Here is a 27969-nt window from a genome sequence, read left to right on the forward strand (position 1 = left end):
AACACAATTGAGCACATAGTCGTTTTTCTCTTATTCCATTTTGCTTATGAAGAGAAGAAGTTGAATTAATTGAAAGAGGGAGGTTCGATTTTGCTTTGCTCTAGAATCTGTTGATGGGTCCTTGAGGCGAAATCCTAGTTGAGACCAAATATCAGAGAAATGATCTAGGCATTTCTTTGGCATAACCAAAAAGCTTTCCCAGCCGTCCTAAATGTCATGCCATCATTACATGGTGTGTTTCCATAGTCAACCCCCTTGAGCCTTCATAAGCCTTTATTGATTCTTTAAACTACATAAACCATGCCCGCTCTAAGCCTGAAAAACAATGAATCCACCGTTGATAGTTTGAGAAAATACTTTGGTGGAGAGTTACATTTAAAAGAGAAAATTGGTTTCATGATGAAACGTATTATGTTTGCTCTGTTTGATCGAAGAAAAAGAAGAAGAAGAAAGGAAGTGATTAAAAGAAAAAAAAAAGAAAAAAAAAAGAAAAAGAAAAAAAAAGAAAAAGAAGTCGCCAAGCGGAAAGTGAATTACCTCAAATTTTGTTAAGGGAAGTGTTGGTATTACATCAGTGATTACAGCAATAATAATGCCACAAGTATGAGCATATTGCCAAGAAAGAGCTATGATTTGAATCATGTGAGTTTCTCTTTTAATGTTCTTTTCACTAAGTATTTTTCCAGTTTGATTTAATTTCCCATATCCACTTCTTTTTTAACCCTCACCCTGTAGCCTATCATTACAACCTTAATAAAGACCTTTTGATCTTTGATTTTGGTGTTGACTACATTAGTGGAGAGGATTTCTGAAAATTGGACTTATGGGGTTAAGTTTTAAGAGAATTCTTCTGATTTTGGTTGTTCTACTTTTATCTGAGTTTGCAGGTGGTTTGAGGTTAAATTGACTATATCACACACACACTCAAGGTCTTAGCTTTAGGTTGAAGTAAACGCCTAACTCTTTCTTGACAAATTGCAAAATTTTTGATTGATTTTCTTGCTATCTTTGATGTTAAAAGAGGAAGATACTAGAGATGAAATCTAAATTCATAAAAGCTTGGTGAGTGATGATACTTCTCTTTGGGGTCGAGTTGATATTGCCTAAACTATCATTTGTTTTTCTTTTTGTTTGAGGACAAACAAAGTTGTAAGTTTGGAGGTATTTGATGACTTGCAAAATTTCATATTGCAGATTTTACAAATTCGCTCGAGCGGAGGCTTTTGGCCCCTCGAGCAAATTCAGGCAGATTCAAACGCTCGACTGCCGCTCGATAGGGAGCTCGAGCGGGTTGCTGAAAAATGAAGATCGCTCGAGCAGAGACATTGGCCGCTCGAGCGAAATCAGGCAGAGTCGAACGCTCGACGCGTGCTCGACACCCCGCTCGAGCGAACATCGTATTTTGACAGATTTTAGGTTTTCCGCCGTGGGACCATATAAAAGCCATTTTTCACTCTAGAGCCGCGAGTTTTGACTGGAGAACACTCTTTGGGACAGAAAAACACAGCTAGAAGGATTCAATTCATTTGTTTTGGAGACGGGATTCCAATTATTGCACGTACGTTGGAATCATACACGAGCACAGACGAGAGAAAAGCGTTGAATCGTTCCCCTAAGCTTTTGACGACGAGTTGACGCTGCAAGGAGGATTTTTCAGTGTTTATTTTCTTCTTCCCATCTTCTCAGAAAAATTATGGTGAATTCGTTTATGTTGAATTCCATTTCTAGCATGAGCTAAATTTTCTTCATTCTAGGAAACCGATGTAACCTATTTCCGAACTATGCTTGATTGTCTATGCTAATTTAATGCAATTCTCTCTTTGTTTATCTGATTTATCCTGAATTTATTGCTTCTAATTAACTGGCCATTGATTAGATGATAAGTAATCTTGTGATTTGCTATCGAAAGAGGGAATCATAGGGTAGATCTTGGATATTTCAGCATAGGTAAGTATAGAGATCGAAATACTTGTATGAACCTATGTACTCATTAAATCATTGATCTCATTGCGTTATTGATTATTGAATTTGCATATTCTTGTGTGAATTGATAACCAAGAGTCAATTCCAATTGACTATCGAAAGAGGCTTTTGGATGAATTAGAGATTTGCTAATAGACAAAAGAGGTTTAAGTTAAATTAGCTGGATGAGAAAAGCATAGTGAAGAATTAGGTGAAATCGATTTCCTAGAAGTTTTCTTCCCTATTGAATTTGATCTTTGAAAGTCAGTTTTATTTTCTTTGCTTATTTCTCTTTGAGTTGATCTAGTTTTAATTGCAACTACAAAAACCTTAGCGATTCCTCTAGATAAAATTGAGATTAGTATAATTTTGGTATTTGGCAAGAGTAAGGTACCAATCCCTGAGGACGATACTCTTCTTATTACTTTACTATAAAACTACGATACTGTGTACTTGCAGTTTTGGACCGGTCAACAGGGGTGGGGAGTCAATTTGTAAGAAAGGCAGCAATAAGTAAAGTCTCTGCCCAAAACCTCAAGGGAAGATTAGCAACAATGCTTAAGGCCCTGCCAACATTTAAGAGATGTCGATGTTTTTGTTCAACTACACCATTTTGTTGAGGTGTAGATGGGCAAGAGCTTTGAAATAAAATGCCGAGGATGGAAAAATAAGATTTCATGGAGATGTATTCTGAACCATTATCGTTTCGAATGCATTTAACTTGGAAATTAAATTGAGTGTTGACAAAAGAAATGAACGTTTTTAATAAACCATACATTTTAGATTTGAATTTCATTCAGAATATCCACATGAATGGAGTGTAATCATCAACAATTGTCAAAAAATAATGGCCCTTGTATGAGTTGCAGGATGAATGGGTCCCAATATCACAATGAATAAGATCAAATGAATGTAAAGTTTGAATAGAGCTGGAAGAAAAAGATAGCTATGTTTGCTTAGCCAAATGGCAAGTTTCACAAAAATGTTTAGAATCAAATACAAATGAGGGAATGACATGGCTCAAAAATTGTGAAGGTGCCTTGGATGGATGTCCTAAACGCTTGTGCCATGGAAGATTTGTAGGAGAATCAACATGGTAGGTGACAAAGGAAGAATTTGGTGTAGATTTCACTAGATGAACAAAGTAGTACAAGCCATTAAGCTGCTTCCCCAAACCAATCATCTTCTTCAAAGTTAGGTCCTGCAGTATACAAAATGTGGGAAAGAAGTGAATGGAACAATTCATGGCAGCTGTGAGTTGATTAACTGACACTAAATTGACATGAAAAGATGGTGCACATAGGATGTTTTTAACATGCATATGATCTGAAAGTTGTGTGGATCCAATGGTAGTTATCTTAGAAGATGCACCATTGGGTAAGGTTACTTGAGAAGAGAAAGGAGAGATATGAGGTACTGAAGTGGGTTTGTGATTTGTCACACCACTATCAATAATCCAGTGATTCAAGGCTGTCTTTGTGCACTAAAGGATGAGCAGAAAGGGGTAGAGATACCTGTATAGTTTGGTTGGTTGAGATCTTGATTGTGTCTTGATGCATCTCAGCACTGGTTGGATGTGCAACAGGTTTTTTGCTTCAATTTGATGGCTGGACATCTTTGCCATGTAGCTTATGACCAATTGGGAATCCATTAAAGTAGTAACAACGATCCGCAGTGAGTTGTTCCTTCACAATAAGAACATAACATAACTTTTCTAGTGCTATGTGACTTGGAATGAGAGGATGACCACTGTTTGGGTTGTCGTTGAGCATCAGATTGTGATTACTTAGATTTTTCATAAGTTTTGATGCTCATGGCATGAATGAGATCAGTACTTTTACATATACTGAAACTCAAAACTAATTAATTTGAGTTTGTATAATCCATTGCAAGTAGATTTTCAACTCTAATAGTTAAATGAGACTTTTATTTTTACATTTAGATAATCTATTGAGGATGCTATAAGGCAGGCATGCAATCCTCCATTATGAGTCTGATCTTCAGTACTTTTACATGAATGAGTTTCCAAGAAGACATGTTCAGTATTCAAAGGCACGAACTTGACTTTTAAGTCCAATTTATTAACAGTATGCAGCAGAGCACGTGCCTGGCTCCTGAATTCCGCGAGTTAGCATTAAGAGTGTGACGCCCCCAAATCCCCACGCCCGGACACGAGGAAATCGAGACGTCCGAATGATGACAACCCGGGTCACCACCCTAACGACGAGTGCCAAGTGTGTGTAAAAGTAACAAATGTGCAAAGGAAACGCAGCGGATAACAAAAGTCATATAACTAAGTACCAGAATTTTTCTTGATATAATAAAAGCTGTTCAAAACATACATAAATAAAATATTACATAACACAAATATTGTTTTAAAAACAGCTACAAAACATTACTTCAACTCAAAACTCTGGCGGAGCCGCATCCTCGGGCTCAGCCTCCTCCTCCTCCTCGAATCTTGCACCAAAATCTACGGAACCAAAAATGGTACCGCAGGTAAGTAAAATCCAAACACCACCAGATAAAAACATATAGAACTCAAACAATATGCATGAAGTGATGCCAATGCGCAAAACCCATAAAATCATATTTTTACCACGCACGCCAAAAATCCCATTTGGCCCAAAAACATATCCTTTCCAAATATCACACCAAAAGTCACATTTGGCCTCTATTCATCTCAAACCATAATCCATTTTAACCCGTATGCACCATGACCTCCCCTAGGGGTCATCCGCACACCCTGGCTCCAGTGCCACACCGCAAAGTACCACCACGCATGTGACACCTAACGAGCGATGCCCAGTTCCACGCCCCGCGTGTTCATAGCCAAGCATCCTCTAGCCCTCGCCAGCGAAGGGCCACGGAGTCGGTGCGTAGAGCAATGCCCGGTTCCGCGCCCGGCGCGTTCCTAGCCAAGCATCTCCTAGCCCTCGCTCCCGTCGTCGCCCAGTGACAACTCAGGGGACATCACTCAGTTTATTCTGCTCCCGAGTGACCAGAAGAGCTCCACCGAGATAATACCCTATCTCGGCTTGGGGTCGTGATACACACGCACCTGTAAGTCCACTTACGCCAATAAACAGGCTTTTCACAATTAAACAAAAACACACGTGCATGCACCATGTAAATGCTATATCAATGCACAAAAATAATCAACCAACATAATTCAATAAAACAAGCAACTCCGTCCTCCATCCATCCGACCCCCGAACTCCTCGGACTCAGTCCGGAATCAACCAACCAGCAACAATAAATATTTATTGAATGAGCAAATATATTTAAATCTGAAAGTAGGGTTTGAAAAATACTTACAGCGCTACAAGGTATTTTTAGAAAGCTCGCGGCGTTGTAAACTGCAGAGGAAGAGCAACGTAACAGTGTAATTTACACTATTGCCGTGGGTAATAAATTACCCAATTTCGAACAGGGACAAACCAAGGCACGAAATTGATAGGGAATGGTCTTGAGATATTTATGAAGCTAAAGGAAACGAGTTTTGGCCGTGGGTGGTGGTGGAAATGGCAGTCGAAGGCCAAAAAGGGGCTGAACGGAGTTGAGCTCGTGGGAGCTGCTCCGGCAACGGATCGAGGCCGGAAATGGGTGGTTTAGGTCGGCAAGAGGTAGGGAAAGAAGTTGTGAAAAGATGGTGGCCGGAGGTGGTGCGACGGCGCCGAAACGGTGAAAAACTGTATGGCTTGGAGGAGCTCGTGGTGGCTAACGGTGGCTCGGATGGAGGTGAAACTTGGTGGGGATGTTCACCGTGAGAGGGGAAGAAAACTGGGTGGGTGGTGTAGTCCATGCCACCGGCGAGCGGCGGTTCTGGGCTGCGAAAGCAACCGGCGACAGGGGCAAAAACAGAGCAGGTGTAGCGACTTCCGGCGGTTCTCGAAGGCTAACGGCTGGTCCGATGGCTCTAAAAATTGGTGGGGATGATCTCTGGTGGAAGGGGAAGAGAATGGTGGTGGCAGTACACTAAACGGTGGCTGGACGGCGGAGAACTAGGCGGTCAAAGGGGCGGCGATGGGAAGGGGTAGGAGAAGGGGGCTGCGCGGGGAGAGAGAAAACGGGAAGAAAAAGAAGAAGAAAAAGAAAGAAAAGAAAGAAAAGAAGAAAAAGAAAAGGAAAAAGGGAAAAAGAAAAAGAGGAAAGAAAAGAAATTAGGTCCAATCCTCACTCCGGAGACCAAAACCGATCCGCCGAAAACGATATTAAAAACCGTAAAACGACTAAAATAAATTAAACACAACATCAAATAAATTAAAACCAATTTAAAATACATTAATTTAAAATAAATAAACCAATATATTAATTAAAATAAAAACAATAATTCAGTGAAAATACACGTAAAAGCGAGTCATCACAAAGAGTACGGGGAACTTGTGGATTAAAATACGTAAAAAATAATAAAAAACTTGGTAAAAAATTTAAAAAAATTATAAATAGGAATAAAAAATAAAACATAATAATAATAATAATAATAATAATAATAATATTGAAAAAAATTGTAAATAATAATAAAAAGTACGTGATTAATTGAGAAGGTGACCCAGCCCATTTTTTCCTATAAAAGTGGAAGAGCACTAGTGGCCTGTACACAGTCTTTAATTTCTACTACTTACTGCTTCAACTTGCTCGTATTAGAATACTGAAAACTCCTTATAATTGAGAGGAAAAATGTCTTCTTCTATCTGGTAAGTTAAGTATTGAAGTAGAGGCCAACTCATCTGCTCCTGCTTTACACGATCGAGGCTAATTAACTCGAAATGATTGTACGAGATACCAAAACTTTGCCCTACCTATATACCCAAGGTTGATTTAGTACAAGGTAAATGGGAAGATGTGGGTGCTGTCATACGTACTAGCTTATATATATATTAGCTTATACTAAATAATGGCTTCCACTTTATTATATCGTACGTACTAGATTATATTCTGCATTATGTGATGATTTTGTCTGAAGATACTGTTTGGAAGATCCTTCAAATTCTGTATATAGAGCTAATAAAATGTTTTAGAAAGTTATATATTTAGCGTTTAAAAAAATGTTTTGGACCCAAGAAAATGAGGTTTGATTGTAGGACTAGCTACACCGTTCAAACAATGTGTCACAGAAAATCTGGCCAAAACTTATCGTTAGGAGATCATAATTAATTAATAATGTATCATTGTTAGAAGCTAGGATGAGATAAAATACACCTATTGAAAAGAGCATGCTTTTAAAATCTTCATGACATGTAAATAACCCATCAAGAATTTCACGGAGATGCAGCAATTTTTAGCTGGGCTACATATAAAACAAATTGTGTGTTCAAGTTCCTGCACTACAACAAATATGGCTTTTAGTGACAGATTATAAATAGTAACGATTTCCAAACTGTGACTAAAATGTATTTACTGTGACAGTTTGTGAGAACTGTCACTAAATGTTGGGCAAGAATTTTAAAACGTTCGGACGTTTCACATAATACGTTCGCACGTCACAATAACGTTCGAATGTTATGTATATTGATGTGCGAACTTAAAAATTTTAGCGCAAACGTTCAAACGTTTTAACTAATTACGTGCGAACGTTAATATATTAGTGCCAATGTTTGAAAGTTAAAGTGATAAGGTTCGAACGTTATATGTTAACTTGCATAAATTAACCATAATATATATTTTTTTAATAGTAAGGTTCAGTAACGTTATATTAAAAAAAAATTAAGAGTAGAAATTAAGCTACACAATACATATATTAAATATTTGTGTCCATTACATATGTCGAAAATAAAAAATAAAATATCATAAATTTTACAAATCACTTTTAGAACTGCTGGTTTACAAAAGATTGAAACTCTTCAGTCAATGTCTCAACCTTATTGTTTAGTACATCTACATGATGTGTAAGATGTGCGACAGCCTGATCTATATGCGCAATCTGTCTATCGATCTGTCGGTCTATATGCGCCTTCAAATCTATCATCACTGCATCAACCCAAGCAGGTCGCACATCTCCAGCAGATGTAACTCCCGGCTACTAACTAGTACTCGCTGACGGGCGAGCAACATCGGCCCCAAACTCAGTCGGGGGAACAAGATCTGGCGTAGGACCAGACTGACGCCGAGCTGAGCCTCTCCCCTGTCCAATGCTCCAGCGGTGTGTGGTCATGTCGATGAGGCTCATTTGGTTTATCATCATCTCCTCTGCCTGGAGTGGCACTCCCCGGGCTAGTAATAAGCGGCTGATGATGACTCCTTATGGGAGATTATTTGTGGTAATGATGCTGGCCTCGTAACGGATCCACTCAAATATAACAAGGGGTAAGTCAATGGGCTCACCACGTGCCAAGCAAATCAGGAACTGTGCATGAGCCCAACTGAATGTGCTCTTATGTGTCACCGGGTCTACATTTGTTGCAACAAAAATGTGCAACATGCGAAAGAAAGGCAGCAGTTGATTCTGGCTGAAGGAGTTCGGCCTATCGAGCTTCGTGTTGTCCGTGCCAGTGAGGATGTAGAAATCCTGATCCTGCTCATCATCACCAACCTCAGCAGCAATAGGATCGCCCTTGGGTCGATCTTCTTCATGACTGGGCATCAACTCAACAAGGCCTGAAGATAAAGCAAAAGCGGCTGGATCTGCCTCGAATATGCCAGGGGAAAATGCAGCTGCTGTGTCACCAGCCTGAGCAGCTGTCGACTCAGGTAGTATACGCAGAATCTGGAGTAGGTCGCGATAACATCTGCCGAGAACTGAAACTGTACACCGCGTACACTGAGAATATGGGATGATGTATCGTTAGGCATGGTGGCCATCCCAATGTAAAACTCTCGAACCATTGAGGGGTAAATCTTTCCCCTCAATGTGCATATGGGCCCCAACCTCTGGTGACGAAGACGTCTCTCATCATCTTCTGCTCCCAGCTGAGCTCATCAAACTCATTAATGAGGATTTCTCGTTCCCCCATAACAGTTCGTGCCCCCAGTCGAGCAATGTCCGGATTGCCTCCATCCCTCCCTCGCTTCCTTGTCGTCATATACTGAGCCATATCCTGAAAATTAAAAAAAAAATATAAGTTATAATATTTTAAAAAAATGATTAGAATCACATATACATACGTATTATGACATATATGGATTATACAAAAAATTAAAATATCATCCTTATAAATTTACATAATTTTAGCAGTAAAATTTTTAAATAATTTCACTTTTTCAATATCTAAAATAATAATAATAAAAAGAAAAAATATAAAAATATTTTAATAGGAAATGTTCGAACGTTATTGAAAGTATGTTCGCACGTTAAAATTAAAACTGTCACGTGCGAATTTACAAAGATGATACATTCGGACGTTTTATCGAACGTATCATTCAAACGTTCGATAAAAACGTACGAATGAGTTCATTACGTCCAAACGTATGATATAAAAGTTCAGACGTAATGAATTTGAACCGTCATACGTTCGGACGTTCTTACTAGCCGAAGAAGACCAACAGTTTACGTTCAAACTTTTTATCCAACGTTCTGTTAAAGCGTTGAATAAAAACGTTCACACGTTACAATTTACGTTCGCACGTTACAATTTAACGTGGGAACGTAAAGAATACAAAAGGTCACACGTTCGGACGTTGTGTCGTGACGTCCGAACGTCATGACATGGAATCGCTGAGTCGACTCAACCATTACCGAATGCTTCGAAACGCATGTTTTGAAACCACAAACAACCAAAATAAGCATCTACTAACAATGGGGAATGTTTCTACGGTCCTATTTTATCAATTTACGGCGAATGGTGGCCGGAAATGCAACGAACAATAACCGGCCTACTGTGGGTTTCAAATTTTTGAAACCCACTGATTAAAATGGTACTAAATAGAAGAGGGAGAGGGCACATTATCTTTTAGTGACGGTTGCGATGGCGTATGATGACAGTTGCGGCGGTGTGCGTGGTGGAGAGGAAGAGAGAGTGAGAGTTTTAGTGCGAGAAATAGCCTGGAAACCGTTGGGCCTGGCTTTATATACAGTTAACGTTCGAACGTTTCATCTACATGCGAACTTTATGTATTATACATTCAGACTGAGAATCATACGTGCGAACATATAACGTATACGTTCGGACGTTATATTAACATGCGAATGTATAACGTATACGTTCGGACGTTAATCAATACGTCCGAACATTTGAATTATAACATTCGAATGTTTTTTACACTATAGTTATTACATAATAAGTAGTAATATATTATATAATATATTAATATAATATATATTATATTATCGATATATTACTATATAATATGATATATTATATATTATATAATGTATAATATTATGTAATATACTATATACTATAATAATATATATACGTATGTTATTATATATACTATATATTATACAATATCTAGTGTATACTTATATAATAATTATATAATATTATGGTATATATTATTGTAATAATATTAATATATATATTATATACTATTTAATATGTTAATATATAAAGTATATATTATATAGTAGTATATAGAGTTATTTATATATCCAATACTATAGTTAATATACTATAGTATCTATATAATAACTATAGTATGTACTATATAGTAATATATAGATATATAGTATATACATATAAAGTATATGTATAGTATACTATATATTACACTATATTTGTAGTATATATACTATATTATATACAAGTAGTATATATAACATAGTACTAGTAATATATTATATCTGTAATATATTTACTATATAATATATTATACTATATTATAGACTATAATATAGATAATATATTATATAATACTTATACTATATTATCTAATAACTATATCACTTTAATATAGTTATTAGATATACTATGATATGTACTATTATACTTACGGGGGTGCATATATTTTTATAACCCGCTTGACCCGATCAAATCCACCCGATAAAGGTCGGGTTATAATTGAAGCGGGTCATTTGAAATGCTATGCGGGCGAAACCGCAACTGAAGAACAACCCGTGCTCTCTCACACACCTCAGTCCCGACTCCATCTCCTTCGTCTTCAACCCTAGCCCCCCTCCCTCTCTCTCTCGACTTCTCTCTCATCAACGTGATCTCTCTTTCTCTCGCTCTCTCTCTCTCTCTCTCACACAGACGCTTGTGTGGGTCTCTCTCTCTCTCTTCGACCGTAGCTCCAAGATCAGTTTCGGTGGGTCTCCAAGGAGGTATGTTCCTAATGATAGATGTGTTTGGAATTTGCTTACGGCGTGGGTCTCCAAGAATTGTTTGGGTCTGTGATTATGAATTTTTGGTAGATTATTATGAATTGAGGCTGTGTTTTGGAGCTTGTTTGTGAACAAATCCAAGTCCATGGTGTTTTGATGCTCTGGTTTTGTATTGGAAGCCAATGGTGATGTGATTTAGAGCTGGTTTTTGTTTGGGTCTGTGATTATGAATTTTTGGTAGATTATTATGAATAGGGGCTGTGTTTTGGAGCTTGTTTGTGAAAAAATCCAAGTCCATGGTGTTTTGATGCTCTGGTTTTGTATTGGAAGCCAATGGTGATGTGATTTAGAGCTGGTTTTTGTTTGGGTCTGTGATTACAAATTTTTGGTAGATTATTATGAATCGGGGCTGTGTTTTGGAGCTTGTTTGTGAAAAAATCCAAGATGTTGTTTGTCTTAATAGGTCCACAAAACACTCATCATTTCTCTCAACTTTACCTCTTCCAACATGTTGTTTGTTGTATTATTCTTTTAAATTAAGTAAATAGACTATTGGTACCAAAGCCCAACAGTTGTCATCAACTAGACTGTTGGGTGGAAGAACTGAAATGGAAGAAAGTAGAAAGGTCTCGAGATGCTTTGTATTTGGACCCATCGAAACTATCCTTCTACATATGGGAGAATAATAGGTGACAGATTAATTTTAGAAAATAATATAGAAGAAAAGGTAATTGGTATGTTCAATTTGCACCCACTTAATAAATGATTACTCAGTATATAAATGATACAGTGCAAATTCATCTATACTCTTAATTCTTTCCTTTCTTCCGTTTTAATTTCCCACCAAATTGAATATAACACATGTGACGCCCCCAAATCCCCATGCAAGGACACGGGAAAATCGAGACGTCCGGATGATGACATCACGGGTCATCACCCTATCGACGTGTGCCAAGTGTGTGTACAAGCGACGAATGTGCACGAGAAATACGCAGCGAAAAGCAAGTCAATAACTAAGTACCAGAATTTTTCTTGTTTAATACAAAGCTATTCAAAACATACATAAATAAATATTACAAAACACGAATATAATTTAATATCAAATACAAAACATAACATCAGCATCCCGGCGAAGCCGCATCCTCGGGCTCAACCTCCTTCTCCTCATCCACGATCTCTGCACTAAAACCTACGGTACCAAAAATGGTGCCGCAGGTAAGCAAACTCCAAACACCACTAGATAAAAACATATAAAACTCAAACAACATGGATGCAAGAAAAGTCAATGCACATGTCTCGCAAAACCACATTTTTACCACGCACGCCAAAAAAACCCATTTGGCCCATAAAAACATATCCTTAAAACCGAGCCTCGCCATTCTCCCAGATAATGGCCCAAACCACCATTTTTCCAGAAAATGGATCAAAAGCCTCAAAACCAAATCTCGCCATTTTCTCAGAAAATGGCCCACATCCGAAATCCATAAAAACGATCCAATTATGCATGCACCATGATCTCCCCTAGGGATCATCCGCACACCCTGGCTCTGTACCACACCGCAGGTAACGACTACGCATGTGACACCTAAACGAGCGATGCCCAGACTCGCGCCCAGTTCGTACCTGGCCAAGCCATCCTCTAGCCCTCGCCAGCGAAGGGCCACGAAGTCGGTGAGTAGAGCGATGCCCAGACTCGCGCCCAGCGCGTACCTGGCCAGGCCATCCTCTAGCCCTCGCCAGCGAAGGGCCACGAAGTCGGTGAGTAGAGCGATGCCCAGACTCGCGCCCAGCGCGTACCTGGCTAGGCCATCCTCTAGCCCCGCTCCCGTCGTCGCCGAGCGACAACTCAGGGGACGTCACTCAGTATTATCCACTCCCGAATGACCATAGGAGCTCCACCGAGATAATAACCCATCCCGGCTTGGGCTCGTGAGACACACACACCCGAAAATCCATTCACGCCAACAAAACAGGATTTCTCAAATAAAATAAAAAGCACGTGCATGCACCATGTAAATGCAATTTCAATGCACAAAATAAACAACCAACCATAAATCAATAAATCAAGCAACTCCGTCCTCCATCCATCCGACCCCCGAACTCATCGGACTCAGTCTGGAATCAACCAACCAACAGCAATAATTTATTATAAGAGCAAAATATATTTAAATCTAAAAGTAGGGTTTGAAAAATATTTACAGCGCTATACGGTATTTTTAGAAAGCTTGCGGCGTTGCAAACGATGGAGAAAAAGCAACGTAACAGTGAAAATTCACTGTGGCCGTGGGTTGTAAAATACCCACTTTTGAACGGGGACAAACCAAGGCTTGGGATTGATAGGGAATGGTCTACGTATGATTATGAAGCTAGTGGAAGTGAAGTTTGGCCGTGCGTGGCGACGAAAACGGTGGTTGATGGCCGGATTTCCCAAAATGGAAAGCTAGCTCGTGGGAGCTGTTCCGGTGGCTATTAGAAGCCGGAAATGGGTGGGTTAGGACGACAAGGAACCGGTGATGAAGTGGTGAAGAGGTGGTGGCCGGAGGTGGAGCGACGGCGGCGGATCGAGGCAAAATCTGTGGGGCTTGGTTGGGCGTTTTCCGGCCAAACGGCTGGCCGGATGGGGCTGGGATTCGGTGGGGTGCTGCGCCGGAGGGAGGGGGTTCGACCGGTGGGGGTGGTGTCGCCCACGGTGGCCGGACGGCGGTTGGTCGAGGCTGAGGGTGCTTCCGGCGTGGGAGAGGAGAGAGAGAGAGAGACGATCGGGGGAGAGAAAGGAAGAAGAAAAAGAAAAGAAAGAAAAAAAGAAAAAGAAAAAGAAAAGAGAAAAAAGGGAAAAAGGAAAAAGGAAAAAAGAGATGTAGGAAGAAATGAGGTCCAATCCTCACTCCAGGCAACAACACAAATCCGCCGAGAATGAGATTAAAAACCGTAAAACAAATAAATAAATGAAACACAACATCCAACAAATAAAAATAAAATTTAAAACGCAATAATTTAAAATAAATAAAGCAATATATTAATTAAATTAAAAGGAACCCTTCAGTGAAAAAAAATACGTGAAAGCGGGTCATCATATCCTCCCCCCCTTAAAACAAATTTCGTCCTCGAAATTTACAAGATCAACTACCAACTTAAAGCAAGCCACATAAAATCACATAAACCAACTGTGACCAAGATTAAGATATGTACCTTCATTACTCAAACAAGTAAGGGTACTGCTCCCTCATGTCCGATACTCGCTCCCAAGAGAAGTCTTGAGCTAACGGATCTCCCCACGCCACCTTAACCAAAGGTATTGTCTTGGACCTCAACTGTTGCTCCGTCCAATCTATGATCTGCGACGGAACAACCTCATAAGTGAGATCCGGTTGCAACTGAATACTCTCTGGGTTGACGAAGCGTGGCTCTTACTGTCCAAAGCTCTTCTTCAGGGATGATACGTGGAAGACATCATGAATATCCCCAAAATTCCCTGGCAAAGCAACTCTATAGGCGACGGACCCTACCTTCTCCAGAATCTGAAAAGGTCCGACATACCTCGGATCCAGTTTCCTCTTCTTACCAGAACGCTTAACACCTCTCAGGGGAGAGACTTTGAGATAAACCCAATCACCAACTTCAAAAGATAACTCTCTCCTCTTGGTATCAGCGTAGCTTTTCTGGCGACTCTGAGCTGCCGCCATTTTATCTCTGATGATCCGGACTTGGCTTTGCATCTCTTGAATTATTTCGGGTCCAATAATCGTACTCTCCCCAACTTCGTCCCAACACAAGGGCGATCTACACTTCCTCCCGTAAAGAGCTTCATAGGGAGCCATCTGAATGGTCGCATGGAAGCTGTTATTATATGCAAACTCTATGAGTGGCAAATGGTTTTCCCAACTCCCCTGAAATTCCATGACACACGCTCGCAACATGTCTTCAAGGGTCTGAATGGTGCGCTCCGATTGGCCGTCTGTCTGTGGGTGGTAAGCAGTACTGAACTTCAACTTAGTACCCAAAGCTACCTGCAAACTTTTCCAGAACTGCGATGTGAACCTTGGGTCTCGATCCGACACTATACTCTTTGGTATGCCGTGCAGCCGCATTATTTCTTTCACGTACAAGCGTGTCAACTTACCCAAGGAGTCGATGTTAGTAACAGGCAGGAAATGAGCACTCTTCGTTAACCGGTCAACAATCACCCAAACAGAATTTTTCCCACTAGGCATTCTCGGCAAACCCACTACAAAGTCCATCGTGATGTCATCCCATTTCCACTCGGGAATAGGGAGGGGTTGGAGCATACCAGCGGGTCTTTGATGCTCGGCCTTCACTTGACGGCATGTGTGACACTTCTCAACATATAAGGCAATATCCCTCTTCATTCCATCCCACCAGTAATTTTTCTTCAAGTCCCGATACATCTTTGTACTGCCGAGGTGAACTGAATAAGGGGCCGCATGAGCTTCTGCCATGATCCGCTCCTTGAATTCTGAATCTTTGGGGACCACTCTGCGATCTCGGAACCGAAGTATCCCATCTTTATCCATGCTATAATGCAATGGCCCTCGAGATTTTCTGACCTTTTTTCTGATATTCAACAGCTTTGGATCCTTCCTTTGAAGAGTCTTTAATTCTTCAAAATCAGTTACCCGAATATCAAGAACTGAAGATAAAATCTCTTCTTGCTGTGAACTCTCAATAAGGAGCCTTCTCATCCCACAAAGCAACGAATTCAATTCCGATGGCTCAGCTTCATCCTCCAAGTGGGATTTTCGGCTCAAAGCATCAGCAACTATATTAGCCTTCCCCAAATGATATTTGATCTCACACTGATAGTCACTGATTAGCTCTAGCCATCGCCTCTGCCTCATGTTAAGATTTTTCTGGGAAAACAAATGCTTTAAGCTCTTGTGATCAGTGTATACCTCGCATGCTTCCCCATACAAAAAGTGCCACCAGATCTTGAGTGCAAAAACAATCGTAGCCAATTCTAAATCGTGTGTCGGATAATTTTTCTTATGGTCCTTTAGCTGACGAGATGCATAGGCAACAACCCGTCCTTCCTGCATAAGGACACAACCCAAACCAAACTTAGACGCATCACTGAAGACTACGAATGGCTTATGCAGTTCTGGGAGCGCTAACACTGGTGCCGTCGTCAACCTGTTCTTTAATTCTTGGAAGCTTCTCTCACACTTATCTAACCACACAAATTCTGTATTCTTCCAAGTCAGAGCTGTGAGAGGTCCGGATAGGCGAGCAAATCCCTCCACAAATCTTCGGTAATAACCAGCAAGCCCCAAGAAACTCCGGATCTCGCGCACTGTAGTCGGACGTGGCCATGACAAAATTGCTTCTACCTTAGTAGGATCAACAGCCACTCCGTCTCGGGAAATCACATGCCCAAGAAATCTGACTTCCTCTAGCCAGAATTCACACTTGCTAAGCTTGGCATAAAGCTGGTGTTCTCTCAATTTTCCAAGTACCAGACGAAGATGATACACATGTTCTTCAACATCTCAGGAATAAATCAGAATATCATCAATAAACACTACCACAAGGGAATCCAGATAAGATCGAAATACTCGATTCAGCAAATCCATGAAAGCAACAGGGGCATTAGCTAACCCAAACGGCATCACCTTAAATTCATAGTGCCCATACCTCGACCTGAAAGCAGTTTTAGGCACATCCTTGTCTCTAATCCTCAGCTGGTAGTATCCCGTCCTCAAAGCAATCTTCGAGAGCACGGCTGCTCCTTGAAGCTGATCAAATAAATCGTCAATCCGTGGGAGAGGATATTTATTTTTGATGGTCACCTTGTTTAATTCCCGATAATCTATGCACATACGGAGGGTCCCATCTTTCTTTTTAATGAACAACACTGGCACACCCCACGACGAAGTACTAGGCTGAATAAATCCCTTATCTACCAGCTCTTGCAACTGAGTTTTCAACTCTTTTAATTCAGCAGGTGCCATGCGATAAGGAGCTTTATGTATAGGAGCCGCTCCAGGTTCCAAGTCGATAACAAACTCCATTTCCCGAATAGGGGCTAGTCCTGGCAAGTCATCTACAAACACATCGGGAAATTCTTCTACAACTGGAATGTCTACCAAAGACTTCTCCTCGGACGACGCGTGGACACCATCTGAACTAAGAATGCATCCACTCGCCATGCAATCTCTCTTCTTGCTTGAATTGCCAATATAATTACCGGTTTTTCTTTTAACGTACTCCCTGCAAATTCCAGACAATCACCATCTGGAAGCTGAAAGGTAATTACCTGACTTCTGCAATTAATACTCACAGAATATCGGTATAGCCAATCCATCCCGAGGATGATATCAAAACCCAACAGCTTAAACACAACCAAATCAGCATCCAAGAACCATCCATCAAAATTTAACGGGCATCCCAACGCAACCTTGGAGCACCATACCATTTCACCATCGGGTAAAGCCACCACCAATGACTTTGGCAAAGGTTCCGTGACCAAATTACACATCCGTGCAAACGTGGAAGATACAAATGACTGTGAAGCACCGGAATCAAACAAAGTGCAAGCATAAAACTCATACAAATGGACTCTCCCTGAACCAAACACACCCATGAAATCCAAAAAAATAAAGTAGAAACCAAATACACCAAAATTAAATCCAACATAGAATCAAATTAATCCATACCTGTAATTACTCCAGCATCATGGGTCGCTGGCGCCTCATCATCCACATCTCTGGGTGTGACAGCATAAACCCGGGCTTGCACTGCTTGCCTTGGATTTGTTCTTCCACCGCGTCTACCTCCACGGCTTCCTTGAGTTGTTCTTGGACATTCTCGGGCAAAGTGACCCTGCTGGCCACAATTATAACATCGAGCCCCACCAGAAGGGCACTCACCCACATGGGCTCTATTACAAACTCCGCAAACAGGCACACGTCCTCCCATGCGAACACCTGAGGATGCTTGCGGTCGAGTTCAGGTCTACTGAACAAATTTCTGAGGTGAACCCGAGCTGCTTCCTTCACCAGAAAAATTTCGCCTCTTATGACCCGGAGGGGAGCCCATACTCAGATTATTTTCTCGCTCCACAAGGGTGGCCACATCCACTAATTCCTGAAAAGTGGATATCCGATGGCTGAACACCATACGACATATATCAGGGCGTAGTCCCTCCTGAAAACGATCAGCTCGCATCTCCTCTGTGGCGATAAGGTGGGGAGCAAATCGCCCAAGTTCTATAAACCTTCGGGCGTACTGTTCCACTATCATGCCTCCTTGAACCAAATTTGAGAACTCTCTTGCCTTTTGCTTCCTTACCGAAGCGGGAAAGAAGCGGTCATTAAATTCTTTCTTGAAGCGTTGCTAGGTTACAGCGGTGAATGAACCCAACTCTGCTTCTAGCATCACCCTCTTAGTATCCCACCAATCAAAAGTGGTGCCTTGCATCAGATAGCTGGCGTAGAGTACCTGTTGCGCCTCAATGCAACCACACACCTCAAAAGTTCTTTCCAGGTCTTTGATCCACTTTCCAGCTTGAAGCGGATCCTCTTCTCCAGTGAAGTGTGGGGTCCTATGCGCCAGAAAGCGCTCATAGGTGCATCCGGCTTGCACCATGCTGCTAGATCCTTCCGGGTAAAGCCAAGGCCCTCCCTGATATGGCCAAGGACCTCTTGGTTGTGGCCAAAGTCCTTCTTGTTGCGGACAAGGCCCCCCTTGTGGCGGCCAGGGACCCCCTTGTTGTGGCCAAGGTCCCCCTGGTTGTGGCCAAGGCCCTGTCTGTTGTGGCCTAAAATTTTGTTGCATAAACTCCATCATCTGCCGTATGACTTGGGCTATGGAGTCATCTCTTGATGTATTGTCCCGTGGCTCCTGAGTAGATTTCTTTGGTCTCCCCATTTTCCTGTCACCACAACCTTTGACCCCTTTTCAGAAAATAAAAACAAATAAAACCAACAATAAACAAAACAGAACCAAAGACCAACACCACATCACACAAAACAGAAGAAACCAACTTGCAAAAGCATAACTAAATAAATAAAAACAAACAAACAAGTTCAAACAAATAAAACAAATAAAACAAAGAAAACAATTTAAATAACTTTACTTAACATAAATTTTAAAACACAACTTTAAAAGCATTCTGGTACTACCTACCGGACATGTGGTTTTACCCAGAGCCAAACCGCTTTGATACCACCTGTGACGCCCCCAAATCCCCATGCAAGGACACGGGAAAATCGAGACGTCCGGATGATGACATCACGGGTCATCACCCTATCAAAGTATGCCAAGTGTGTGTATAAGTGACGAATGTGCACAGAATACGCAGCAAAAAGCAAGTCAATAACTAAGTACCAGAATTTTTCTTGTTTAATACAAAGCTATTCAAAACATACATAAATAAATATTACAAGACATGAATATAATTTAATATCAAATACAAAACATAACATCAGCATCCCGGCGGAGCCGCATCCTCGGGTTCAGCCTCCTCCTCCTCATCCTCAATCTCTGCACCAAAATCTACGGTACCAAAAATGGTGCCGCAGGTAAGCAAACTCCAAACACCACTAGATAAAAACATATAAAATTCAAACAACATGGATGCAAGAAAAGCCAATGCACATGTCCCGCAAAACCACATTTTTACCACGCACACCAAAAAAGCCCATTTGGCCCATAAAAACATATCCTTAAAACCAAGCCTCGCCATTTGTAATACCCTAGTCTTACTACGTGAGTCTTTACGTCATTTTATTTTATTTCTTAAGTTAAACATGTTCATGTAAAGATTTTTATTATTTCATTTTAGATGTGTGTGTTTTTGTTTTTATTTTTTTTCTGTGGGTTGTTAAAATAAATTAAGTACATGATTTTTAAGGCCTAATAGATGAAGAAATTCATTTTCAAACCCATCGGTCTACACCTAATAAATGAAGAAATTCATTTTCAAACCCATCGGTCTATACCTAATAGATGAAGAAATTCATTTTCAAACCCATCGGTCTACACCTAATAGATGAAGAAATTCATCTTCAAACCCATCGGTCTACACCTAATAGATGAAGAAATTCATCTTCAAACACATCGGTCTACACCTAATAGATGAAGAAATTCATCTTCAAACCTATCGGTCTACACCTAATACATGAAGAAATTCATTTTCAAACCCATCGGTCTACACCTAATAGATGAAGAAATTCATTTTCAAACCCATCGGTCTACACCTAATAGATGAAGAAATTCATCTTCAAACCCATCGGTCTACACCTAATAGATGAAGAAATTCATCTTCAAACCCATCGGTCTACACCTAATAAATGAAGAAATTCATTTTCAAACCCATCGGTCTACACCTAATAGATGAAGAAATTCATTTTCAAACCCATCGGTCTACACCTAACAAATGAAGAACAAGTCTTCTTCATCTCTCTTCCATACTAGCCAACTCCACTTCTCTCTTTTCTTCTCCTCTTCAAGAAATCAATCCTCTCACTTTCTTCAAGCTTTGGACCTTCACTTGACCTCTTGAAAGAATCTAAGAGCTTAAGGTAAATTGTTTAAGATGATTTTATGTGATTTTCGAAGCTAACTAAATTGTTTAGTTTATATTTTGATGTTATGTTTTGTATATCTACATATATGTTCTGTTTTAAGGGATTAATTATATATATAGGGCTATTTTGATGTTGTGTTTTGTATATATATATAATTATGCTCTGTTTTAAGTGATTAAATGCATATATGAAGCTATTTTGATATTATGTTAACTAAATTAATTATCTTCTTATGTTACTCTTGTAAGGATTTGTCGAGATGGTAGTTATTTGAAATAACATTAAGGGTAGAAAACGACGTTAGATTTATAATATTTTAGCCATCGTTAAAAAGGGGATCTAAAGGATGTTGGATGAGTTTTAACACACTTGTTATTTATTGGATTAGGATTTTCTGAAGTTAAAGGAATTTCAGCGGATCGAGGTAAGTAGCTATGACCATGCGCCCACGCCAAGTTCTCTTGTGGAAGAATATATCTCTATCTCTTTCCAAATGTTCTTCTAATTAAAGAATAAATGAGTTTATATTATGTACAAGCCTTTCTTGGTAGCCCCTGTTAAGTATCCTATCGATTATAATTGATTGTATGTGTATATGGTAATGCATGCATGTAGATCCTAAGTCATGAAATTTTTTTTATACATGCTTCTTGAAATAACTAAGATTTTATTTATATGTAAGCATGACATAAAATGTTATTTTCCAAAATAAAAGCATATTCATCGGACTAAGGAAGATATGGAAAATGTTGATTTCAAAGAAAGAAAATGAATGAATTAATGTATGAAAGTATGTAATGGCCACATGAAAGGAAATGACATCAAAGAAATGGGCAGATTGCAATGCCGGGTAAGTAGTACTGGTAGTGTACCCAGTGCTGCTCCCTGACAGAAAGGGGTTCCTAACCTGTGGCCACGGGTGGAATCCAGGTCCAACAGGACCGCTAACCCCAACACACGGGGCGTAATAGTGTGTTGGCCACAAGAAAGTGAAAGATTAAATGAAGTGTATGCATGAAGATATGATATATAAGTATGTATGAAAATAAGAAATAAAGATTTTTGCATGAAAGTATGAAGTAAGTATATGCATGATAGTAAAAAGTAAGTGTATGTATGATGTTATAAAGAAAGTATATGCATGGAAGTATTGTCAGAATTAGTATTGGTTTATGGATGCATGTTTTCAAAAGAAAGTACTATATGCTTTTTAAGTTAACAACATGGTGTACTACTTACTGAATATTAGACTCACTTTGTGTTTATGTTTTAAACGTCCAGGTACAGACGAATCTACTGAGGAGCTGAGTATTACTGAGGAGGGAGAGGCCGATGTTTAGTAGTCCCTGGGTAGTTTGGTTTCTTCTATGATGATATATGTTTCTTATGTTTCAATAATGGAAACCCTCCTGCTTTAAGTTAGTTTTCTTTTGTAATGACTAAAAGGACTGAGTCCCATTTTGTTTAAAGTAGTTATCTTAAATAAATGGATGACGGACTCTGAGAGTCCTTTGTAAAGGAATGTAAAGGTATGTCTATTAGATGTTTATTTCAGTTAGAAATTAGAATTTATGCGTGATGCGTTCGAATCGTCACGCATTATCTTTAAAAAAAATAATAATAATAAATAATAATAATAATAATAATAATAGTAATAATAATAATAATAATAATAATAATAATAACAATATGGGCATTCATTTAGAACTAAATTTACTGTTATAATAGGAAAAAAAAAAAAAAAAAGAACATGTACGGGATCACGGTCTCGCTCTTGTTAGGGTGGGGTTGTGACAAATCTTGGTATCAGAGCAAAGGTTAAGAAGTCCTGTAGACTTTAGGGGTAAACTAGGCTAAGGCCCTCTCTCTAAAGTATGCCAAGCTCCGCAGCAGGTTCAAATGGTATTTCTTATTGCATGATATGAATTTTGTAAAGAGATTTCAAGTTATGTATGCTACTTTGTATGAGTTTTTGCTAATGCTATTGTTATCCATGTTCTAGTATGGCAACACAACACAATAACAATAAACGTCGAGGGTGGCCCATTGTCCGTAATCCTGAAGATCAACAAGAATCTCCTAGAGATTCAGAAAACCTCGTTGATGCGGCAACTCGCCTTATAGAGGTTTTCACTAGTGGGCAAACCGCCATGCAAGTACAAGTCCCACATCTGACTGCTTTTGATCGCTTCTGCAAACAGCATCCTCCGTTGTTTGATGGCAAGGGTACGGAATTAGATGCAGATAATTGGTTAGAGCGCTTGGAGAAAATTTTCAGTGTAACCAGCTGTACCGAGGAACAAAAGGTAGAATTTGCAGCATATAACTTCGCTGATGTGGCCAATGGGTGGTGGAAGGCCACTCGCGGATTTATTCAGCAGGAATTGGGCGAAGCTATCCCTATATCATGGAATAAATTTAAAGAGGCATTTAATGACCGGTTCTTTCCTGTATCCATTCAAGAGGCCAAGGCCCGAGAGTTTGCTGACTTGAAACAAGGGACAATGACAGTGAGACGGTATGCATCAAAATTTGTGGAGTTGTCGAGATTTGCCCCACACTTGGTCCACACTAAGGCACTGAAGGCTGAGAAGTTTGAGCGAGGCCTAAACCCCAGAATTATGGACTCCCTTCTTGCATTGAAGATTAGAAAGTTCGCGGACTTGGAAGATAGAGCAGTGATACTTGAGGAGAATTTACGAGTCCGGGCAGGGGAATTCAGTCAAAGGAAGAGGCCATTTTATGCCATGGAGCAAAATAAGGGCAAGAGACCTATGTACAGCCCGATGCCCAAGCCAATCCAAGTGGTCAAACCTCCCCAACGTGGTACAACAGCGCCTCACCCCACATTCCAAAACTGTGGCAAACGTCATGCTGGGAAGTGCCTTATGGGGACTAACATTTGCTTTAAATGTGGTAAGATAGGTCATTTGGCACGGGAGTGTACAATGCTTGTGGCCCCTAATACTCAAGTGCAGAATCAAGGGCAGAAGAATCCAGCACCGGCTCGAGTTTTCGCGTTAACATTTGATGATGCTGATACTTCTCCTAATGTGGTAACAGGTATTCTTCCCCTGTTTTCGCATCGTGCTTTAGTACTATTTGATTCTGGTGCTACGCATTCATTTATATCCCGTAAATATGCATGCCTGAGTGAGAGAGCACCTGAACCTCTTGAGCCAGTGATGTCTGTTTCTTCACCTCTCGGGAAATCCATGATTTGTCAGTTTGTGCTGAAGGGTTGCGCGATAAAGATACAAGATCGACATCTCCTTGCTGATTTGATATTATTTGATATGGAGGAGTTCGATGTGATTTTGGGCATGGATTGGTTGTCTCAATACCATGCTAGCTTGGAGTGCTTCAAGAAGGAAGTAATCTTTAGACTACCAGGTGAGTTAGAGTTCCGTTTCTGTGCTGCGACTAAGAGTATTATGCCGAATGTGATCTCTGCATTAAAGGCCACCACTATGTTAAGGAAGGGTTGTGCAAGATTTCTTGCTAGTTTGGTGATGCCACAACCAAATGGGCCTAAGTTGCAAAATATAGAGGTGGTGAAGGATTTTCCTGATGTCTTTCCAGACGAACTACCTGGCTTACCTCCAGGTAGGGAGATTGAGTTCTCTATAGATATCATTCCGGGAACGGCCCCTATCTCTAAAACGCCATACCGGATGGCACCTGTAGAGCTCAAGGAGCTTAAGGATCAATTGCAAGAATTGTTGGAAAAAGGCTTTATTCGCCCTAGTGTATCACCGTGGGGTGCACCAGTTCTCTTTGTGAAAAAGAAGGATGGGTCGTTGCGACTTTGTATCGATTATAGAGAACTTAATAGGGTGACTGTTAAGAATCGGTATCCTCTACCACGGATTGATGATTTATTTGATCAACTTCAAGGATCTCAAGTATTTTCAAAGATTGATCTCCGATCAGGGTACCATCAGTTGAAGATTAAGGCGGAGGATATTCCAAAGACTGCTTTCAGAATGAGATATGGACATTATGAATTTTTAGTGATGTCCTTTGGATTGACCAACGCCCCAGCGGCTTTCATGGACTTGATGAATCGTGTCTTTAAGGAGTATATTGATCAGTTTGTAATAATATTTATTGATGACATTCTTATTTACTCAAGAACCCCGGAAGAACATGTGAAGCATTTGGAGGTTGTTCTTCAAGTTTTGCGGGAGAAGAAATTATATGCTAAGTTGAATAAGTGTGAGTTTTGGTTACAAGAGATTTCTTTTCTTGGCCATATAATTTCAAAGGATGGTATTTCCGTAGATCCTGCAAAGGTGAAGGCGATAGTGGAATGGCCTAGACCAAAAACTATTCAAGAAATTAGAAGCTTCCTTGGTCTGGCGGGGTATTATCGAAGATTTGTTGGAGGGTTTTCTCGCATCGCAGTTCCTTTAACGACCTTGACCCGAAAGGGTGAGGAATTCATATGGACAACAGAATGTGAGAAAAGCTTTCAGGAGCTCAAGGAGAAACTTGTGACGGCACCTGTTCTTACTATACCTTTGGGTACAGAAGGATTTGTAATATACAGTGATGCCTCACACAAAGGGTTGGGGTGTGTTCTTATGCAGCATGGAAAAGTTGTAGCGTATGCTTCGCGTCAACTTAAGGATTATGAGCGCAACTACCCAACCCATGATTTAGAATTAGCTGCTGTGGTATTTGCCTTAAAGATATGGCGACATTACCTTTATGGGGAACATTGTGAAATTTATACGGACCACAAGAGTCTAAAATATTTCTTCACTCAAAAGGAGTTAAATATGAGGCAGCGTAGATGGTTGGAGCTATTGAAAGATTATGATTGTAATATCAACTACCACCCCGGCAAAGCTAATGTAGTTGCCGACGCCCTTAGTCGGAAGTCTTCTTCTGGCACTCTCAAGAGTATGTATACTCCCCAGAAATTTGTTCTTCTAGATATGGAGAAGCTGGGAGTGGAAATGGTGATGGATGTTCAAGCAAGGCTGAATAGCCTAGTTCTTGGCCCAACAATATTGGACCAAATTAAAGCTGCTCAAAGTGAAGACCTTAACCTCCAGAAGATCAAAGCGGATATTTTAGAAGGAAAACAACCTGATTTTGTGATTTCTGGTGATGAATCATTGCAGTTTAAAGGAAGATTGTGTGTACCAGCTAAAAAGGAACTAAGGGATCTAATATTGAGGGAAGCACATCGGTCTCTATACACAGTGCATCCAGGTAGTACCAAAATGTATCGAGACCTGAGACAACACTACTGGTGGAGCGGAATGAAACAAGACGTGGCTAACTTTGTAGCTCAATGCCTGACATGCCAGCAAGTTAAGGCTGAGCATCAAAGACCCTCGGGAGCACTACAGCCACTACCAATACCAGTTTGGACATGGGATGAAATCAGCATGGATTTTGTAACTGGATTTCCTAAAGCCCAAGGAGGACAAGATTCTGTGTGGGTGATTGTCGATAGATTATCGAAATCAGCCCACTTCATACCAATTCAGATGACTTACTCGATGAGTAAGTTGGCAGAGATATATGTCAAAGAGATAGTTAGGTTGCACGGAGTTCCGTCCAAGATAGTATCGGATAGGGACTCACGGTTTACTTCAGCATTTTGGAGGAGCGTACAAAGGAACTTGGGGACAGAATTGACTTATAGCACTGCTTTCCACCCTCAGACAGATGGGCAGTCTGAGAGAACAATTCAAATTCTTGAAGATATGTTACGGGCATGTGTCTTGGATTTCAAGGAAAGTTGGATAAAATACTTACCATTAGTTGAATTTGCCTACAATAATAGTCACCAAGAGAGTATCAATGCGGCACCATATGAAGTTTTGTATGGGCGCAAATGTAGATCGCCCCTTTATTGGGATGAGGTTGGTGAGAAAAAGATGTTGGGCCCTGATTTAGTTCAAAATATGCAAGAAAAAGTAGCTATCATCAGAAAGAGGCTTGCCCTAGCTCAAGAGAGGCAAAAGAAATATGCCGATCATAGAAGAAGGGAGCTGCACTTTGAGGTAGGAGACAAAGTATTCCTTCGGGTAGCTCCAATGAAAGGAGTTATGAGATTCGGCAAGAAAGGCAAATTAACCCCAAGATACATTGGCCCATTTGAGATTCTTGAAAAGATAGGAGCAGTTGCATATCGACTCGCACTACCCCCAGAATTTTCAGTCATGCATAATGTTTTCCATGTTTCAATGCTTCGAAAATATGTGCATCACCCTACACATGTGTTGGATTATGCACCTCTCCAAGTGCATAAAGATTTCTCATACGAGGAAGCACCAGTCCGAATCTTAGATTGGGAGGTTCGAGTACTTCGCAATAAAACCATTCTGATGGTCAAAGTACTTTGGAACCACCACACTGAGCAAGAGGCAACCTGGGAACATGAGGATGACGTGAGGATTAAATATCCCACTCTTTTTCTTTGAGGTACGTTCAATCTCGAGGACGAGATTATTTTAAGGTGGGGAGAGTTGTAATACCATAGTCTTACTACGTGAGTCTTTACGTCATTTTATTTTATTTCTTAAGTTAAACATGTTCATGTAAAGATTTTTATTACTTCATTTTAGATGGGTGTGTTTTTGTTTTTATTTTTTTTTTATGTGGGTTGTTAAAATAAATTAAGTACATGATTTTTAAGGCCTAATAGATGAAGAAATTCATTTTCAAAGCCATCGGTCTACACCTAATAAATGAAGAAATTCATTTTCAAACCCATCGGTCTATACCTAATAGATGAAGAAATTCATTTTCAAACCCATCGGTCTACACCTAATAAATGAAGAAATTCATTTTCAAACCCATCGGTCTATACCTAATAGATGAAGAAATTCATTTTCAAACCCATCAGTCTACACCTAATAGATGAAGAAATTCATTTTCAAACCCATCAGTCTACACCTAATAGATGAAGAAATTCATCTTCAAACCCATCGGTCTACACCTAATAGATGAAGAAATTCATCTTCAAACCCATCGGTCTACACCTAATAAATGAAGAAATTCATTTTCAAACCCATCGGTCTATACCTAATAGATGAAGAAATTCATTTTCAAACCCATCGGTCTACACCTAATAGATGAAGAAATTCATTTTCAAACCCATCGGTCTACACCTAATAGATGAAGAAATTCATTTTCAAACCCATCGGTCTACACCTAATAGATGAAGAAATTCATCTTCAAACCCATCGGTCTACACCTAATAAATGAAGAAATTCATTTTCAAACCCATCGGTCTAC

General features: G+C 40.0%; 1 long non-coding RNA gene across 1 annotated transcript; it reads left to right on the forward strand.

Annotated features, from left to right (window-relative positions):
• The first annotated feature begins 20672 nt into the window (after positions 1-20672).
• On the forward strand, positions 20673-22146 carry LOC122308733. The gene is made up of 3 exons (XR_006242213.1): positions 20673-20703; positions 21098-21133; positions 21991-22146. It is a non-coding gene; the product is annotated as an uncharacterized LOC122308733 (long non-coding RNA).
• The last annotated feature ends 5823 nt before the right edge of the window (positions 22147-27969 follow it).

The sequence above is a fragment of the Carya illinoinensis genome, chromosome 5, assembly GCF_018687715.1.
Source record: "Carya illinoinensis cultivar Pawnee chromosome 5, C.illinoinensisPawnee_v1, whole genome shotgun sequence".
Classification (NCBI taxonomy): domain Eukaryota; kingdom Viridiplantae; phylum Streptophyta; class Magnoliopsida; order Fagales; family Juglandaceae; genus Carya; species Carya illinoinensis.